Source organism: Copadichromis virginalis, linkage group LG15 (assembly GCF_057382275.1).
Source record: "Copadichromis virginalis isolate Kocher_CV1m ecotype Utaka linkage group LG15, C_Virginalis_male_GT1.1, whole genome shotgun sequence".
NCBI lineage: Eukaryota > Metazoa > Chordata > Actinopteri > Cichliformes > Cichlidae > Copadichromis > Copadichromis virginalis.
Window position 1 is genome coordinate 6,528,325 of NC_140632.1, and position 10,531 is coordinate 6,538,855.

The following is a 10,531-nucleotide window of genomic DNA, read 5'->3' on the forward strand; positions in this document are numbered from 1 at the left end:
TTTTACATTTTTACGCAGCTCACAGTGCTGTCCAAAAGTCCGGATCCACCCCTCATTTCTTTATACTTTTCTTCCAAGAAGCCAAACTTTCTATTGCTCAAGTGCTCTTGGGCAACAGTTCTTCAGGTTTTCTGAAGGCCTTTCAAAGTTTGTCTTTGGACATTGGCTAATTTTTCACTCATTTCCAGTCCAGTCCCTCCAACTAAAGACTGACCTGTAAATCATTCAAACGTCAAAACGGCAACAAACTGAAGGGATCAACCGATGTTGTGTCTGCACATAACAGATAACTTATCAAAGAACCAATTTTACATTGTATTTGTTAGTAGTAGCAAAATATAAAGAAACAAGTCTTGATAAATAATTATCACTCAGGTAAGGAAATCCCTGAAATTTGATTATGTTCATCTGGATGTCGTGTTTTAAGTGGGAGAAACATTTTGGCACTAACCCGACTTCTTCACTGTTAGCTGACTCCACGTTTCCCCAACCTTATAAAAGGCACAATGACTGAAACTAGCACTACTGACTAACAATGGTATTTATCTTAAAAATAAATACAAGACCGTATTTACTTTTAAGGGTATTTTGTATAATTTCATTTTTTTTCTATTTTAAAAGGTACTTTAAGAAATGTTTAGTGCAGTAAAAAAAAAAGTTCTGTTATTTACATTATTGAAACTCATTTTAATATACTTGTCATAATTTGACGTAGTGTTATTATTTTTAGTACAATATATTTTTTTCTATGTGGATCTAGTATATTTGTAGAATTCATTTAGTTGTTTAGTAAAACAAACAATGACAATTTAAAAAATAGTGTTTTTTTAAACAGAAAATAAATGTATTCAGAAAAGTTGTACATTTATTCAAATTGTTATGTCTATAAACAGTTATAACCTGTTACTGTAATGCAATACAATAATATAATACAAATAAAAGTTTGAAAAATAAAATAATGAAAATTTAATGAAAATGAGAACTTATTTGACCCTGAAGAAGAGGTCAGAGGTGCAAAGTAATATATCTAGATATTTTAAATCTTTACGCCGTACTTTCGATGTAAGTTATAAGCAATGACAACCAATAAGTCATTAAGCTGGTTTTAATGACCTCAATGGATGTAATCCAAATTTAATGGATTGTTAACATGACCTCATTCTACACCTCTGCAAAAGTTGGAGCTTCTGTCAGTACTTAATGTGACTGGTCTGCTAAAAGTTCAGTCATTCAAAATAAATGGTAAATGGCCTGTATTTGTATAGCTTTACTAGTCCAAAGCGCTTTACACATCCAGTCATCCACCCATTCACACACACATTCATACACTGGTGATGGCAAGCTACATTGTAGCCACAGCCACCCTGGGGCGCACCGACAGAGGCGAGGCTGCCGGACACCGGCGCCACCGGGCCCTGACCACCACCATGCTGTAATTTTATTACAAATTACTGTATGATTGCCCAGTGCACATCCTGTCTCTCTGTTAAGGAAGAAAACATTTAAGAATCAGCATACACCCTCTCCTCTCTGCACATCCTCTCCTCTCGTCACGGTGATCTTTGACCGCTTCAGATAACGGATGCTCATTCATCAAAGGATACGGCGTTCCCTCAGCGTAGTGGTGCTCCACGACAACGAGTCTGCCCACAGGAAGAAAAAGAAATCCCACTCTGCTTTACACTCAGACATCAAACCCACCATGAGACAATTAAAGGATAAATCAGAACTACAGTGGAGCGGCGGGGACGACTGGTGGGAAGTGACTCTGAGGTAAATTTAGGCCTAAGCAGTGCCAGGAGACACCTCCGTGGGTCTAAAGATGGCAAGAATTTTATTTTTATCGCATTACTTAACATGTAAAAACAGTCGGCCAATGCGACTTCTCACACAGTAAGTTATGATTAGAATAACTGCCTGTAAAAGTAGCTGAATCAGAAACATCTGTAGGGAGCTGTGTATATCTGCCTTTAGATGATGTGTTTGAGTTTGTGGGAATACTGAAACATTACTGTGGCACAATGCATTAAATCTTGTCTGAACGTGAGAAGTGACTGCAATACTGATGTTTAGCTGCGGTCCACGCCTGAATAAATAAGACCTGCTGTCAGCAGTTGAGTCAGTCTGGTGCCTGCTGTCTCTGAAAAACATAACGTTCCCTGATATCATATCAGAGGATTCCTCATTTTGACATCTCTTATGTAACTCTGACCAAACCTTTGTTTCCACAGACAGTTTGGGTGGACACGCATCTGAAACAAGATCTCCATACAGAGAGACAGATTTAGCCACATCAATGAATTTATTACATACTTGCCATCATATTTAGCTCGTATTTGGACGCCAGAGGCATTATGATTATTAATGTCAAAGCTAAAAATGGTTTGTCCTGCTTCGCGTCAGATCAAGAAGACTCTAGTCGCACCTTGCCATTTCTATCTAAGATTCTCACAGAGAAACTTCCTGGAAGGGAATTGTTTGGGGCTGGAAATCCTGGGAAAGTTAAAAGAATGTGAAACTGATAACTAACTGATACCTGTGCCCAAGGACACTTCAACATACAGACCAGAGGAGCCCCGCTGTTTGTCCACCGGAACACAAGGGCCAAAGGATTCTGAGGTCAAAGGTCAGACTTGTTCGTGAAGAGATTTTTTGGGAAAAAAAGGCATGCGTGTGGTTGTTTTCACAGGATGTCCACCCCGTCCTTGGCTTCAGTTTTAAGCCAGGGGGGAGTTCAAGGAATGGTCACCAGGATTTGGGATTATACTCTACACATACTCACACACATAGAGTCATATATGCATACATGCATGCATATAACACTGAGGCTACCCCGGATAAATTTGAAAACGGTGTTTTCGTCTGAAAACGCTCCGCGTCCACACTAGTGTTTTCAGTCGTTTTCACAGGGTTGTACGTCCACATTGAAACGGCTGAAATCGCTTACGTTCCAGTACTGCGCATGCGTGAAACGCAAGACGATTTGACCTGCCTCATTTCTGTCTGTCGTTTGTTTACTTTCTCTTTAAAACGTTGTGGCAAAATGTCGAGGAAAAGCACTGAGTTTTTTAAATGGACTAATAATGAGGTGGAGTTGTTGCTGCGAGTAACACAAAAGTACAAAGTTGCAAAAGCGAGTGAGAATTAAAGAATTTGAAGAAAAGCTATAGGGAGCATGTACAGACTGATATTAATCTTTAATAGGGCTGTCAGAATTGAGAGCAAACAAAACAACTGCTGTGTGATGCCCACCACTATCTTAGTTTAATTGGTCAATTGACTGTATCACATGACTAAAATGTGTCATCGTTTTCGAAAAGGCTCTGGGTTCGCTGTCCACACTGCGACGCGAAAACCACGGTTTCAAATGTATTCGCTTTGGAGAGCGTTTTCAAAACGCTGCGTTTTACTTGACCGAAAACGCCGTCTCAGTGTGGACAGAAGGCCAAAACGGAGAGAAAAAGATGCGTTTTCAAACGAAAATGTGGACATGGCCTAACACTCACACACCAACTGTCATGTGACGGACAAACATGACATCAAATCATTTAAAGTGTTGAGCATTGTCTGTATTTTTGATACTTCGCTTAAAGCCATTCAGAGACTTTGGTGCATCCTTATCTTTATGTTAGAGATAGGCACTGAATGCAGGCAGTACATATGTCTGACTCTGTGATCACTACTTTAAATTCACTACCTGACAGACACACGGCTTAAAGACAAGATTTCCTGTATTAATTAAATGAATTTAAATAAAATACTCTCAGCAATAACAAAAACGAAGTTGAACGGCTGTGTTCTGTTTTGCTGTCGTCCTTTGCTTCTCACACTTTGTGTCCATGGACACCGAACGCAATTAGCAGCCGGGTGTCACCACTCGGCCGATCCGGTGACTGCTACACCCTCTGCCACACTCACACTGCATGACTCACAAGTGGATGTGCCAACTAAAAAGGGTTGGAGAGATACAGTGGGAGATCCCTGGTGCGGTCCTTTTTATAGAAAGGTGACCTATCAAAGAATTGAAGGAAAAACCCGAAGCACTGAACCCTAAGGGTGATTTGTTGGTTTGGTTCACTTACAGGGAAAGGTGATGAAAGATTTCTGTTTTGGTCTCTTCCAAGGCCTCCATCTGACCATATGGGAAACAATGACCGATGTGTTAGAGAGCGCTTCCCTCCAACAGAGTCTCAGACTCATTGTTGAGCAGCACCGACGCTTCCTGAGACACTTCAGTTTGTAAATTAGCATTGTTTGCCAGTGGAAACAGTGACACATCATGTCCCTGTCACAGCACTATAGTGACTCCTATTGGCTGGTCAAAGAGATGATGAATATAGCAGTGTGATATAGCAGTGTGAACTTTCCACAAGTTGCGTCCTCATGGTGAATCTCATGCTTGGCAGATGAAAAGAAGCAGCTACCATGAGTATGTGTCATACAGGCAGGACATGCCTGTTTCCAGGCCAGCTCAGATCAGGAGTGAGAGGATATGCAAACCTTCAGAAACGAGGAGCACTTGGCCTCTGACCTCAAGAGTCGTAGGTAGCGTTTTAAAATGAGATCATTCAGAGATGAACATGGAGAACACAGGCCATTTTATTAGGTACACCTTACCAGCACTGGTTTGGACCTCCTTTTGCATTCAGAGCTGTCTTAATTATTCACATACTGACATGATAGCATCACACAGTTGCTGCAGATTTGCTGCACATCCATGATGTAAATCTCCCGTTCCACCTCATCCCAAAGGTGTCATGTTCAAGAAACCAGCTTGAGATGATGTGATGCTGGAAGCAGCCATCAGAAGACAGGTACTCTGCCGCACAGTTAGGCCCAAATTGAGCCATGAAAATATCATTACATAAAACCATTACAGCGCTACCAATGGCCTGAACCATTGATAGACAGCAGTGTATATTTTCCTGACTTATGTTGTCCCTGTGTAGCCTCAGTTTCCTGTTCTTAGCTGACAGGAGTGGCACCTGGTGTAGTCTTTATGTTATGTTATGTTATGTTATCCTTTTGCATTATTTAATATTGTATCATCTTTATATTTATTTGATATACTTTGGTTGTATTCAGACTGTATGTGCATACTGTACATGATGCATTTAGTCCTCAGTATTTAACTTAACTTTAACTTTTAAAGTTTAACGTTTAAAGTTAAGTTAAAACTTTTTATTCTTGTATTCATGAGTCAAATTCTTTTAAAGACCATTAGATGTTGGTTAGTAGAGATCACATTAAGGCTGCAATTCTCACGTCACCATCCTCTGTGACATATGAGATAAAGAGCATCACCCCCACCCAACGCTCTTCCGGTTTGCTCGAGTGGATGAAATGAATCCTGATGTACGGCTTCCTCATGCGTACTTCTCCACCAGATAAACATGGGCATCAATCACGCGCATCCACTGTACTCAAACACAGGTGCATGTTCATACATCACCGCTGACAGATGCGCCATGTTTAGTAGAACAAGGGGAATCAGCTCAGAATACGCTGTTCTTTCCTGCTAAAAAGACAAACAATGAACCAAAAACAGAGACAAACACATTTCAGCATGTTTTTGCCATTCTTGGAATACTGGATTCCTTCCTCCTGCCTGTTTATGTCTATTTCTGGTTCACATCCATCAGCCAGTCGTAGAAGTCCACAATTTGCAGGAAAGAGAAAAATAGTGGACTTGAAATAGGCTACACAGAGTTATTTATGTTTCTGATCACAAATTTTTGCCTGTCATATGTTATGTGTTTTTCATGATCTAGGGGTGCTTCTCACACACTAAAAATATTCACTAAAAAGAGCATATGCAGTTTGATTTGCATTATTAAACATGAAACATCCCTCTGGGTTCTTAAAGGTGATAAAATGTAAAAAGTTAACGCTTACAAGACTAACCTACACACATAATGTTAATATGAAAACATATTACGGTGAAGGATCCACGTGTGTGTGTGTGTGTGTGTGAGCGCATGAGAAAGAAAGGGAGAGAGTGATGGAGGTCAAGGTGCAACAGACAGGAAATGGGGGACAAAAACAGAACTTCCTGTGTGCGAGAAAAGAGAGCTGCATCTTCACTTTATGTGGTATATGTATATGTGCGTGCGTGTGTGCGCATGTGTGTGTGTGTGGTATCTTTTAGGAGAAATTTAAGTCATAATACAGAGGATTGTTTTGGCTTCCTGTCAAACATAAACCGCATACATACATACATACACATGGAAGTCTCTAGATAATAGAGTAATGTCTGTGGTCCCATGCTTGGTTTCCTGTCACTTGGAGCTCGTCTCACGCTGTGGTCCACGTCAGATACACTTGCAAAGCAATCTGGAAATGTGCCCTCATGTGCTGCACAAAATCTTTTTAAGAATTTAGTCAGAGAAGACATTATCACCAGTTAAGCATGTGTTTGGTGTTACACAGAAGGGAAAACCTCCCTGAACTGAATCTGAGATAAGAACAAGCCCCTGGAGAAAAGAAAGACAGTTTCCATACTGTACAGTTTCTTCCACCCTATTTTTTATTGGCTGGGGGCTTAAAAAACATGCTTTTTGTACATTCATAGAATTCCTTGAATGCATTTCATAGATCAGCCTTTCAAGTTTCTGGAAAAACGTATGTGAAAAAGAAAGCAAACCCTCTTAAAGGTTATACTTATCAGGCCATATTATTTATTCAACAAATACTGACCCTATTAATGCTTTTTATTTTATTATTTTTATTATTTTTATTTTTTATTTTATTTTATCCTTTAGAAAAGGATAAAAATGCATCATCAGCAAGTGTGAGCACGTCGATTAAAGTAGAAGTTTTGACAGTTTGATGAACTGAAGCATTCAGGCGTGTGTTAAGTCAATGCCAAGGAGGATAGACATCAGCAATGATCTTACAAGAGCAAGTGTTCATCAATCTAGGAAGGGTTATAAGGCCATTTCCAAAGAATTTCAAACCTGTCATTCAACAGTGAGGAAGATTATTTACAAGTCGAGAATATTCAAGACAGATGCTAATAGTCCTAGGAGTGGATGCCCCACCCATTTCACCCCAAGACTGATTGTGCAAGACTCAAAGAAACTGCAAAAAAAAACCAAGAGCTTCTTCCCAGACTCTACAGGCCTCGGTTAGCATGTTACCTGTTAAAGTTCATGACAGTACAATTAGAAACACACCAAATAAGTAGGACTTATTTGGAAGAGTTAGCAGGAGAACGCTTCTTCTCTCTAAAAACATCGTGGCAACACGGCGTAGCTTTGCAAAGCTGCGTCTGAACAAACCACACGACTTCCAGACCAAAGTGACGTTGTTTTGCTATAATGAACAGCGCCACATTTGGAGATAACCAAACACAGCATATCAGCGCAAACACCTCACACCACCTGTCAACCACGGTGGTGGAAGTGTGATGATTTGGGGCCTTTTTTGCAGCAACTAGGATTTGGGTGCCTTGCATTTACCGAGTCAGCCATGAACTCCTCTGTAGACCAAAGTATGTCATCTGTTGGCCAGTAAACAGATCACATGTTACTGGTCCAAACTGGATCTTAACTACAGAACAGTGATCCCAAGCACGGCATCAAATTTACAACAGAACGGCCAAAGGAGAAACGAATCAAGATGTTGCAATGATCCAGTCATCAACTATAAGAAACCTGTGCATAAACAAATGCCTGCAAACTGTATAAAAAGGTCTAAAATTTCCTGACAGCAATGTGAGAGACTGAGAAAGTCATACAGAAAACGATGACTTTAAGTTGTCGCTGTTAAAGGTGGTTCTATACGGTGGCCCCTAGAGACAAAGCACGTACAAACTCCAAAACACTTACAAAATCCAAAACACGTGCAAAATCCAAAACACATGCAAGCTCCAAAACACTTACAAAATAAAAAACACATGCAAAAGACAAAACACGTACAAAATATAAAAAACATGCAAAATCCAAAACACGTACAAAATACAAAACACGTGCAAACTCCAAAGCACTTACAAAATCCAAAACACGTGCAAACTCCAAAACACTTACAAAATAAAAAACACATGCAAAAGACAAAACACGTACAAAATCCAAAACACATGCAAAATACAAAACACATGCAAAATACAAAACACATGCAAAATACAAAACACATGCAAAATACAAAACACGTACAAAATACAAAACACGTGCAAAATACAAAACACGTGCAAACTCCAAAACACTTACAAAATACAAAACACATGCAAAATCCAAAACACGTAAAAAATCCAAAACACGTACAAAATCCAAAACACATGCAAAATACAAAACACATGCAAAATACAAAACACGTACAAAATCCAAAACACGTACAAAATACAAAACACGTGCAAAATACAAAACACGTGCAAACTCCAAAACACTTACAAAATACAAAACACATGCAAAATACAAAACACGTACAAAATACAAAACACGTCCAAAATACAAAACACGTACAAAATACAAAACGCGTGCAAAATCCAAAACACGTACAAAATACAAAACACGTGCAAACTCCAAAACACATGCAAAATACAAAACACATGCAAAATACAAAACACGTGCAAAATACAAAACACATGCAAAATACAAAACACGTACAAAATCCAAAACACGTGCAAAATACAAAACACGTGCAAAATCCAAAACACGTGCAAACCCCAAAACACGCGCAAACTCCAAAACACATGCAAAATCCAAAACACAACGGAAGTGCTCCAGGACGCTAGGGGCAGTGTTGAGCTTTTGTTACCTAGTAACTACACAAGCCAGGAAGTACCAATGACCGGATTTGGGGTCTGCAGCCTTAAAGGCCGCATTTTAAGGCCGATTATGTCACAGCGACACGACAAAGACTGTCCCAATTCAAAGGCTGCTCGAAATGCGGCCCTCAAATGTGTCCTTAATTTCCCTGAATTTTAAGGATGGGTCTGTGTAGCCTTCATGGCCCAACATATCCCAGACTTCATAGCGCGGCGGTGGTTTGGATAATTTTGCCGAAAAAAAACGGCGGAAGCGGAGCGGACGAAGAGTAAACTTCCAGAAGTAAGTACTGAATATTATGTCACTTATTTATGCGCAAATGTTTTTATAATGAAGAACATTAAAACATTACTGTTGGCAACATGTCGGGAAAGTTATGTGACATTAGCGACGTTTGTACTAACTTGGTTTTAAAGCCTTCACTTCAAAATATTCGCCGTTCAATAGCTGACTTTAATCTTACAGAGAATGTGATGATTTTATGCGTAATTAAAGTCAGTCATGTCAGTCAGCTGACGGTTCACTCCTTAAGCTGAAAGAAAGATGCTTTAATCACAGGAGTCACACATGTGTCCACTGTACCATCTGGGAACTCTTCTTGTTTAGCACTCGTAATGACACAAACACTAAATCCTCCTTCTCTGGTGCTGTTTTGTAGCAGTGTGTACACCTGAGACTGTCACCTGTCTGTCTGTCCTGCACTCTCTCTCTGTTTCTTTCTCTCTGATTGTGGAATAAAAGTATGAACATGTGTTTATAAGTCACACTTGTGTTTGAATCCTGCAGCTTATCACACATTTGATTTCTATGTGTGACACCTGCAAGTGTCCAGAGTGAGGACAGACTGAGGGACCCACTGCATTACATCATCTGTGAGGCATCATATTGCTGTAATTGTTTATATGCTTTATATATTCTGAGGTAAGTTGATCTATAGTGTTACATCATATTCTATAAGGATGTTATGTGTTTGTATACTTTCTGCCCAGTTTGACCCATTTAGCAGACGTCAGCCTGTTTAAAGCTCTGATATCTATTCTGTATGACTTAAAGCAGTTATGACATGGTCTGATTTTCTCACCCAATAAAGGAATATTTAATACATCAGTCTACTCTTCATTTTATCAGAAACATATATATACTATTATATATTGTACATATATTTATTAGTTTCAGATGTAGCCATTCTTGTATTTTGCTTGTTTACATTATTGTATTTTGCACAACTCTGTTGCTTGTGAAGCTCGCACACAAGAATTTCACTCACATGTGCTGTACCAATGTACCTGCACATGTGATGTGACAATAAAAGTGATTTGATTTGAAACAGCTCACAGCTTGTACATTTTCTTTTTACACATGTATGTAAGCATTTGAGCCAAATTTAGTAATGCCAACATACTGAAGGAACAACATTTGTCTCTTATATATACACCTTATAGATACACCTATGCACTGTCAATATACATTTTGAACCAGCTGCAGATGTCAGAGTAACAACTGACTGACCCCCACATAAAGTGCGTTACAGTAGTCCACAGGGGAAGAAATAAAAGCATGGATCACGGTTTCAAAGTGCTGCCTAGAAAGAAACGATTTCACTCTTGCCAGTCGCCTTAAATGATAAAAATGGACTGGTCCAACTTAAAACCAAGGGCAGTAACAACAGGTTTAAAATAAACCTCCAGGGGTTCCAAATGAAAAGAAGAGGACTCACAGGGGCCACTGGGTCCAAACACCAACAAATCTGTTTTCTTTTCATTCAA

General features: G+C 39.4%; 1 long non-coding RNA gene across 1 annotated transcript; it reads left to right on the forward strand.

Annotated features, from left to right (window-relative positions):
• The first annotated feature begins 8,658 nt into the window (after nt 1-8,658).
• LOC146691648 (uncharacterized) lies at nt 8,659-10,094 on the forward strand. The gene is made up of 2 exons (XR_014915381.1): nt 8,659-9,047; nt 9,552-10,094. It is a non-coding gene; the product is annotated as an uncharacterized LOC146691648 (long non-coding RNA).
• The last annotated feature ends 437 nt before the right edge of the window (nt 10,095-10,531 follow it).